The 10,654-nt window shown below is 37.0% G+C and overlaps 1 long non-coding RNA gene across 1 annotated transcript; it reads left to right on the top strand.

The window, feature by feature from the left end:
- The first annotated feature begins 96 nt into the window (after nucleotides 1–96).
- On the top strand, nucleotides 97–7,042 carry LOC122060049. The gene is made up of 3 exons (XR_006134206.1): nucleotides 97–776; nucleotides 1,048–1,785; nucleotides 2,502–7,042. It is a non-coding gene; the product is annotated as an uncharacterized LOC122060049 (long non-coding RNA).
- The last annotated feature ends 3,612 nt before the right edge of the window (nucleotides 7,043–10,654 follow it).

The raw sequence follows: 10,654 nt of genomic DNA, 5'->3' as shown, positions 1-10,654 counted from the left end.
GTTTTTGTTTTGTTTGTTTTGGTTATTTTTGGTGGAGTAAAGCTGATCCTATACATCTCAAGTGTTAACAAAACCATACACCTACTAATAAAAAAATCTATATTCGGAATCTTCATCAAGTAATTTTAAAATGTGTAAAAAAAAAAAAAAAACCCATAAGACGCCACTTCACGTAAGGCGGAGCACTGCCTTACCATCTCTAGACCGCATCAGAGCCAAGGCCCTGGTAAGGCAACGCCTTAGCAGCGCCTTAAAAACTATGTTTGGGACTTTCATTCCTAAGCTATTTTGAGATCTAGTTCATCATCGGGTCTTGAAAAAGAGAACCCATTTTAATCCTCAGTACATTTATCTATGGTATGGGATTCTACACTCTGTATTTACCAAGGAAAAAAATCTACTCTATTCCACATTGGATAAGGAGGCGAGCAAACCCTTTGTCAGCTCCACCTCATCATCCCATATAAAATTTCTTTACCTATTATTAGTCCCACATCGGGCGATGGAGAAAACATCTCACTTGGGTTTTCCTATATAAAGGCATCATTGGTCCCAATGGAAAGGAGGAAGAAATCTTGGGTATCGGGTCTGGAGAAATCTTTGTTTTGGGTTTCCTACAATCAACCCACTAGTTAACATTTTTTTTTTAGTTTCGGCCTTGAGCTTGGGCTCGGCCTTGAGCATTTTCAGAAGGGATTTTCCTTTTAATAGAAGATTTGTGACACTTGGACGGGCTGAATCCACGTGGTTTGCTGAGTCGGTGAAACCCAATCAAGGTATTTTTCTTTAACCCATTTGTTTAGTTAATTAATTGGCATATTTAGTTAATTATAATATTTGATTAGGTTAGTACATTTATCTATGGTATGGGATTCGATACTCTATATTTACCAAGGAAAAGAATCTACTCTATTCCACATCGGATAAGGAGGCAAGCAAACCCCTTGTCAGCTCCACTTCTTCATCCCATATCAAATTTCTTTACCTATTATTAGTCCCACATCGGGCGATGGAGAAAACATCTCACTTGGGTTTTATTATATGAAGGCATCATTGGTCCCAAAGGAAAAAGGAGGAGGAAATCTTGGGTATTGGGTCTGGAGAAATCTTTGTTTTGGGTTTCCTACCATCAGCCCACTAGACATTTTTATAGTTTCGGCCTTGAGCTTGGGCTTGGCCTTGAGCACATTCAAAAGGGATTTTCCTTTTAATAGAAGATATGCGACACTTGGACGGGCTGGATTCACGTGGTTTGCTGAGTCGGCGAAACCCAATCAAGGTATTTTTCTTTAACCCATTTGTTTAGTTAATTAATTGGCATGTTTAGTTAATTATAATATTTGATTAGGTTAGTACATTTATTTATGGTATGGGATTCTGCATTTCGTATTTACCAAGGAAAAGAATCTACTCTATTCCACATCGGATAAGGAGGCGAGCAAACCCCTTGTCAGCTCCACCTCATCATCCCATATCAAATTTATTTACCTATTATTAGTCCCACTTCGGGCGATGGAGAAAACATCTCACTTGGGTTTTCCTATATAAAGGCATCATTGGTCCCAATGGAAAGGTGGAAGAAATCTTGGGTATCGGGCCTGGAGAAATCTTTGGTTTGGGTTTCCTACCATCAGCCCACTAGTTAACCTTTTTTTTTAAGTTTCGGCCTTGAGCTTGGGCTCGGCCTTGAGCATTTTCAGAAGGGATTTTCCTTTTAATAGAAGATTTGTGACACTGGACGGGCTGGATCCACATGGTTTGCTAAGTCGGCGAAACCCAATCAAGGTATTTTTCTTTAACCCATTTGTTTAGTTAATTAATTGGCTTGTTTAGTTAATCAATATTTGATTAGGTTAGTTTTAGTTTAGTTCTTTATTAGACCAGACTGGTTTTTAAATCAATTAGGTATTTTTAGCTAATTCAGCTTTTTAATTAGTTTAATCATGCATCAGTCAATAAGCTTAAGTTATGATAGCATTTTTCTTTTCCTCATTTCATGTCTTAAGGCATTCACTATGTTGGCTATTGTAGCCTTCATTCTTGTTCATCTCGTTTACTGCTTCCGTGTTGTTGAAGTAATCTCGGTAATTACAGTCCATGTGTATGTTGTATGCTTCGCTTCCAATCCATGTTAGTGTTCAGCCTCTTAAGTCCTGTTTACAATATTCATGTTTTGTTTTAAGTCACATCAGTGCTCTTCTCCTTGTTCAGTACTGTTCACGATTTTGGTATCGATCAGTTGTTACAATGTCTATGCATTTTCAGTACTGTATTTTTGGAACCGTATCAATTTTTGTAAGGATGTATATGGATTGTATTCTGTTGTACTCAGCTACTAGACTGTTGTTGTCCAATGAGTCTGAAAAGGGTTGGTTAATGGACTGTTTGTTTACAGCATTGATTTTATATTGTTGTGGGCTCTGTTATGTGGTTGAAGGCTCACACACATGATTAACCTTCCGTTGAATGGTATGCCTCTTATTTGATCATGGTTTTGGTAGAGGAACCGATATGCTGCTGTCTTGTATTTTTATGGTGACAGTCTGTGCTTGCATTGTTGATTGAAGGTGAAAGGTATTTGGACATTGAATGTTTCAGTTATATTCTGTACATGCACATATTCCATTTAACATGAGTTTTAAGGAGGAGATAAGAAATGCATTCTTGGGTAGAGTAATTTTTATTTGGTCTGATTCATTTTTGTGATCCCATTGATTAGTAGATGATGTTGTAATTGGCACTGATCATCTATTTGATAAATTCCTGAATGAAATTCTATGCCATGATCATATTTTCGGTTTTTATGGAATGGATAATATTTAGGGGAGCCTTTTTCCCCCCCTTATTTGAAATTGATGGCCGGTGCTCTTGGATTCAGTTTGATAAGCCAACCTTTGCATTGGATCCCAAACCTCACAAATTGGAAGCCTTCGCTCTGACCCACTCTGAGCTCGGATCGTCCCTATTTGGTCTGATTATTCTCCCTGAGTCCTTTACTAATGTTCCTGCTGTGACATACAGAATTCTCACTTATTTGAAGTTCCTTGGGGCTCCTATGCTCAGTCACGGCCCTGGCCCAAATCAAACAAGATAATGTGTAGTCAATTGGGGGTTTGGTAGGCCTTTTAAAATGTTTAATGGGTTACAGCTTTCAAACCATTCACTGCTAATTCCCAGGCACACAGACGAATGATTACTGAATTTGGGGAATTTGCTGGCCCACTCCAGCCCTTTATGAGCTTAGTCAACAGACTTATTCAGCATTCTTTTCATAGTTAGTATGATTAGGGTGTTTTTAATTTATCATGTTCTTAGTGTAATTTAAATTAGGCTAAATTGATATAATCCGCATGCCTAGTGTAATTCATTTAAGATCTTATTTCTGTTTAAACTAGCTAATGTAATCATAAAATAATCTTATATTAATTATTTTATTTTATAGCATTCAGTAGTATAATGTAATCCTATTTCACATCACATAGTTATAACATATCATTTAGATATTAATGTAGCCACAGTGTCTACTCTTCACATACGATAAATTAACATAGCACATCATGTAGACATATAATATATAGTATAATCTTAGCATATTTAATATGCGAGCAAAACTTGTAGCTGGACTTCTTTTCCCATCATATGATGATGTGGCATTAGGGAAAAAGGTCAAACATTGTAATTTGAAACCTGGTCCAACCTCTCCTCTCCTTTTTTCTCTCCTTTGCAGATTAGATCTCTTAGCAAACACCCCCGCCTGCAAGATCCCCATAATTCCCTTTATTCCCTTGCCACAACTATGCCTAAGGATTAAGGAGGGCCTCGGAAGAATTGAGTGCAGGAACAGGAGGAGCTCCTCCAAATAAGAAACTCCCCTTGTACTTTTATCGTTACTCTCACTCAATTGATTAGTAAATTCAACCATTACTCACCGCCCATACCAGCAAATCAAAGTCCAAGAGTAGCTGAATGGTAGAAAAACAGGGGTGGGGGGGGGGTTAGTTCATCCTGTAATTCCAAGAAAGAAGAGAAGCAATGACTTCTGGATTCCCCATCCTCTTGCCACAAATTGGATGAAGCAAACATATTTCTTTTTTGCTGAGCATATCATCGTAGCTGGACGTGGACGGTTCAAGGGAATGGTTGAAAACAAGGGCTCCGCCTTGTCACCGGTTGTCTGCCCCATTTCGGGTTCTTGTCAATGGAGGCCTTCATTGGTAAGAAGAGATGCACTTTCCTGGTTGTCTGTGGATGACAAAGTGTATGACCTTGAATCCCACGAAAAACTACAACAGTGATCATTTAGATCCATGTCCTCCATTTTCACTGTGTCAGGTTCACATTTGGGTATCTTCAATTTTTGTTTACTGGCTATGGGTATGTTGGTTTTCTGGTCTAGGGATTTGGTTTGAGCCTTTGAGATCTGCTACTTTGGAACTCTTGCTTCCCCATGCTTGCCCAGTAGTTTAGGTTTCTTGATTCAGCTACAACATGTTGGGCGCATATTGTGGAAGCACATGGTGGGTTGAGATCAATCCATTCAGATTCCTCAAATTCCGAGGACCAAATCGATTAGCTTGAGTTTTAAATTTTTTGTTTCATCTTGTCTGCCTCACCACGTCCAAATCACTATCCTCTTCCTTTCTTCTGCCTCCTCTGGAGATGGAGAGAGAAACGGAAACCTTTCCTTCGGTTAGGGTTTTGGATGAGGATCGTTGTGAATTTACATTATTGTTTTACCAATTGGGAGAAGAGGAAGAAAAAGATGATAGGAGCAGAAGTCACCACTGTTGTTTCCAACGGCAGAGTAGTAGAGAAGCAGAAGAAGGGAGACTGGAAATGGGGTTACCTATTTGGTATCGATTCAGATACAGATCATCAGAGAAGGAGTGGTGGAGGAGATCGTCATTCCTGCTATTTTCTAGTGGAATTTCATGGTTTGACTTTGATAGTTGCAGATTTCAACTATTTTTTCCGGCATATCTTCCGTGATTGACGTTGCTTTTAAAGTTAGAAGAAGACGAAGGGGCTTTGGCTCAAGTTGAGCCATTATGTTATCCAAGCCAAGCCTCAAAAAGGAAAGTTCCCACTTTATCCCTTATTCCAAATGGCTCAAAAGAGAAAGCCAACGGTAGGAAAAAGTGGTTACAACAGATCGGTTACGAACAGATTATCCCATTTAATATAGTTAGTATATAAATACATTTAGTATTTAACTTAAATTAATTAATCAAAATAACTTTAATTAGTTAAAATCCTTAACACATTAGTTTAATTGGGATCTCATAACATATTTAAACACGTCGCTTAGGGCCAGTTTACCAACTAGCTTAATTAGGATTCCGTTACTCACTTAATCATTCATCTAGGGTTAGGTTTAATTGTTTGTAATTAGTCTAAGTAAGTTTCATGAGACGTTAATTTTGTCTTTAGGTTAAATCTTCATTTAATTAGCTTAATTAGTCTAATATACCATAACCTAGATAAGACAACTTAGAAACTTGGTTTAGGGGTCAACACAGTCCATGCCTAGTCACTTAGCTTAGGACTTTACCCAATGACTTAGATTAGAATTAGTTAATAGCAATGGTCTATATAGAAAGAGAAAGACCTTTGGCTGGGCATATTGGGTGCCTAACACCTTCCCAGCCTATAACTTGACACTTACCCAGTGACCTGGGGCAGACTATAGCTGATTCATGGAGTTTATAGTCTCTTTCCCTTGACTGGGGGAAACATTCATGGGTCCTAGACCCCTCTAGGTGGCGACTCCCAATTTACCCATTTACTCTCTTTCAATGTGAGTGGGTACATTCTCGAGGTGGAAACACCTAGACCCCTGATAAGTACTTACCTATTAATCCAGCGACGCCTCCCCTGGCGCTCATATGATCATGTAGCTACACCTAATTAAGATTGCAAAGGTGGCATGGTCTTTTTCATTTAAGGCAAACTAGAATGCCACTTTGTGGAAAACAACAATTGTGAGTTGGTATCCTCTTTGGAAGGATGAGTGGTGACAACAATTGTATATCATGGAAGGAGATTTACGTCTTATTTTCTAGAATGAGTAACCGTAAAATTATTGTTTTGCAAATAATTTATAGCCAAATAGCTATGGGCCCAAGCCAATCTATTAATTTGTGCATCATAGTTATCGCTAATGCGGAGTTTCCAACAGAACAATTACCTATCTTGCATTAAACTGCGAGGTATTGACTGTTCTCATTTAAACCATACTAAATCCTTACTCAGTCTAGTCGTTAAATAGTGTCTTGCCCGGAAGTGAAAATGATCCTTCCATCCTAGTTAATCAACAAGATGAAGGATTTGTGCACAAATCGATCAATGATTTACCAGAGGATATAAAGTTTGTTTATTTCTTTTTTTTATATCAATGTTTTTTTAGAGTTCACCAAAATAGTTTAATTGGATTTGTCTACTTTAGGATTATTTGTAAGTGCCTTCGTATTCACTTTCAATTTCATCAATTGAGTGAGCAGTTGCGGTTTAACTCTAGAATCTGTCCTTACTTTATGTTTGCAACGATTTGAGATGCCTAAGATTAAGAGGGCAAGAAAGTTAAAGATATATGTTCTTGATTTTGAAATTTTATTGATGAAAATATCATCTTCAACTTTCCTCTTGTGACTTGCAACTGATGCTTTGTACAATTTAAGGGTGGCATGCAAGTAGTGGTATAATATGATTTTGATCTTCAATTTGCATATTCCAACATCTCTTATGTGGAACCTTGTATCACGCTCAAAACTCTAGTCTATAATTTTGATAGATTGAGTTTTATAAAGATGAAAGGAGGAGAGGTCAGCATACACAATAAGCAACAAGGGAGAAAGTGGTTACAGAAGATTCCCACCAAATTGAGTTGGATGACAAAAACCCTTGATGTTAGACTAGTTTTGAGAAAGCGGCACTTAAAGGCGGCCACGGCAGTGGTGCTCTACGCTTATTTTTCATAATTTAATATTATGCGCCTAGAGTCAAAAGACCTTAAGTAAAGTCTCATCTACCCAAGGATTAAAGTATCGGTATCGATCGCCGTATCGGTCGGTTAAAATTAAGATACGTATCGGAGGGTATCGTATCGTATCGGAGATACGCTAAGATACGCTAAAGATACGCACATAAATGGATAGGGAACACATTTTTATACACTTGTATAAAAAATAGTTAAAAAAAGCTATATATAACATGTAGAATGCATAAATACTTAAGTAGAGGGTATCGTATTGATAGACAAATATATTGAGTTGAAAATGTTCAAAATGATGAGGTTTGAGTTTCTTACAGTTTTTTCTTTCCACATTGCCATTGCCACTGTGATGAGTGTCGTCGTGGTTCAAATCCTTGGCTAGGACCTTCTTCTTCAATAGGAGCAACTACGATGATATTCTGCACTTGTCGAATATAGGCACAATATTTACCCCAGTCGAAATATTTATGGTAGTGGGTCTCCCATTCATTGTAGAAAAATTAAATTTTTTTTTATAGAAGTTGTAGATTAAATGTTTTTAAAGAACATATAAAAAATCAACAAAGTGTGGATCAATATATTTGAGTAGATCTGAGAAATAAAAAATAATAATTTGAAACCCTCACTTTTTTGGGGAAAAAATGTGGGTTTCATTTGAAATCATGTATTTAGTAATTATAAGTTATGACATTATTTTTAAGAGTTGAATGAACTAAATTTTCTAAAAAAAAAATTTTTTTTGTGGATTTTTATTATTTTTTTTTTAAATTAATTTCGGAATAAAAAAATTTTAAAAATATATTTTTTTGAGAAAAATAAAAAATTTCCATGGAAGTTGTAGAACACTTGTTTTTACATAACATATAAAAAATCTAGAAAACTGTTGGTGAGAGTGTGAAGTGTTTGTTTCAAACAACAAAAAATTCACACTTAAGTAGCCGTATCGTACCGATACGGCTCGATACTACACTATACCTTCGATACGTACCGATACTCTCGAGAATTTTCAGATTTTCAAAAGTTCGTATCGTAGAGTATCGTACGTATGGGTACCGATACGGTACGGCACGATACGATACGATACGTATGATACGCCGATACACAAAAAGAGGCCCAAAATTCCCCGTAGCGTATCGGTATGTATCGTGCCGATACGGATACGTATCGGCCGATACGGCACGATACGCACCGATACTTAAAACCATGCATCTACCCTATTAAGGTTTGATTTGAGGACAATTCATTATGATACATGGAAGGAAGTATTCTTTTTATTGATATGCACCGCCATAATTCGTGGATTAAGGCTCTCATTTCAAACATGGTGATACTCCTTAGGTTAAAGTTTTGTATAGCCATGCATCAATTTGATCTTATACCATTTACTTGGCATGTAGCTGTATAGGCCAAGTGGGAGAACGAAAGCTGATGTGACCATTGACTGCCACATCAGCATTAGGTAAGTGGTAGGTGGAAGACTCAAGGATAACTACCTTGATGGGAGGAAGTTATTCAAGAGTTATTTAGGTACGTTCAACCTTGTTGCTTGTTGTGTATGTTGACCTCTCCTTTCATCTTTATAAAACCTAATCTATAAGAATCATAGACTGGGGTTTGGGGCATGCCATAAGGTTCTGCATAAAAGTGGTTGGGAGAAGCAAATTGAGGATCAAATATCAGGTTATACCAGTGTTTGCTGACCATCCTTAAATTGTGCAAAGTATCAGTTGCAAGTCCGGAAGAAGTTGAAGATGATAGTTCCATAAATAAAGTTTCAAAATCAGGAGTAAATATCTTTATCTTTCTTGTCATCTTAATCTTAGACATATCAAACGGTAGCAATCACAAACTCAACACAGATTCTAGATAGCACATAACCTTCTTAGCTGCAGTCCAATGAGCCAGACCAACATCAGATTGAAACCTGCCAAGTACACTAATTGCAAAGGCAATGTCAGGGCAAGTACAAACTTGTGCACATAGTTGTCACGGCGCCAAGGCGAACCAAGGCGGTGGAGGGTTGTCTAAGCGCTTAGGCGAGAAGGCGCCCGCCTTAAGGCGAACTAGGCGAACAAGTGTTATTTTTTATTTTTTCAATTTTCTAACATTATTTAGTAAGTTATATATACCTTGTATCGTAAAAAATCAAGATTAAGCCACATCAAGTCATTAAAAATCAACATTTAGCCACATCAAATCATAAAAAATTAACATTAAGTCATATTAAGTTATAAAAAATCAACATTTAGAAAAATGCTCTAATTCTATAATAAGTTTGACTGGCCAAATGATTTTATTTTTACATGAGACTTTTTGTATTAGTTATAATATAAAATCAGCTTTCTAACAAGTCTAAGATTACTTAAATCTGAGTTGCAATGACAAAGTAATGCTTCAGTCAAACTTATTTTTAAGTGCGCGAATACTGTTAAAATCGCCTGAATGAAAATAATTTTATGAATATCAAAACAAAATATTTTTTTACCGGACTTTTGATTTTTAGCAATGTTTTAACATGATAGAATTTATAAAATTTTCATAATTGAGAAAAACCCTAGCATTTAAAAGTTGAAAATCGTCCCTATAACCAAAATCCAGTTTTTGTTCTTGGACTGGGGGGTTGACTTTTTATCCTTTTGGAATTTGATTTTTAAACTATTTTTATTGGATTCAAATAGGGGGTATTTGCTTATTTATGAATAATATCTTAAGTAAATGAAATAACAAATATTAAAAATGAAGCATAAATAAGTGCCGAAATAGAAGGCAACATGCAGTGCAACAAGGCGGCTGTCCCCTAGGCCCCAGGCAAACCGCCTGGACCCCTAGGCGACACCTTGACAACTATGCTTGTGCATACATCAAACTTCTAACGGCAGAGGCATAAGGCTTGTCATTCATTGAGCTCCTCTCAATATCATTCTTTGGACATTGTTGGTTGTTCAAATTGTCTCCTTTACTGATGGGTGCTTCACCACCAGAACATTTAGACATGTTAAACCTCTTTAAAACTTTATCAAGATATGCCTGTTGTGATAGCCCAAGTAACTCCCGTGGCCTATCACGACTAATCTCGATTCCAAGCACATAACTAGCTTCACCCATGTCCTTCATTTCAAAGTTTTCTGAAAGAAAACCCTTGGTCTCCATCAATAAGGTTTTGTTGCTGCTAGCCAACAGAATGTCATTCACATAGAGCATAAAAAAGATGAAACTACTCCCACTGAGTTTCAGATATATGCACTGGTCGATTGGATTCTCTACAAAACCAAAAGAAGTCACAACTCAATCAAATTTCAAGTACCATTGTCGAGATGCTTGCTTTAACCCATAAAGAGACTTTTTCAACATACAAACAAAGTCCTCTTTACCCTTTTCCTCAAAACCTTCAGGTTATCTCATGTACACCTGCTCTGACAGCTCTCCATTCAGAAAGGCTATTTTCACATCCATCTGATGTAACTCTAGGTCAAAATAGGCAATAATGACCATGATAATTCTGAACGAGTCATTTGACGAGACAGGTGAGAAGGTTTCCTTGTAATCTATCCCCTCTCGTTGAGTAAAACCCTTTGCCACGAGTCTAGCTTTGTAGTGTTCTACTCTACCTTGAGAATCTGTCTTGGTTTTGAAAACCCACTTAGATGCAATGGCCTTACAATT

The sequence above is a fragment of the Macadamia integrifolia genome, chromosome 2 (assembly GCF_013358625.1).
Source record: "Macadamia integrifolia cultivar HAES 741 chromosome 2, SCU_Mint_v3, whole genome shotgun sequence".
NCBI lineage: Eukaryota > Viridiplantae > Streptophyta > Magnoliopsida > Proteales > Proteaceae > Macadamia > Macadamia integrifolia.
This window is presented reverse-complemented; position numbering and strand designations above follow the sequence as displayed.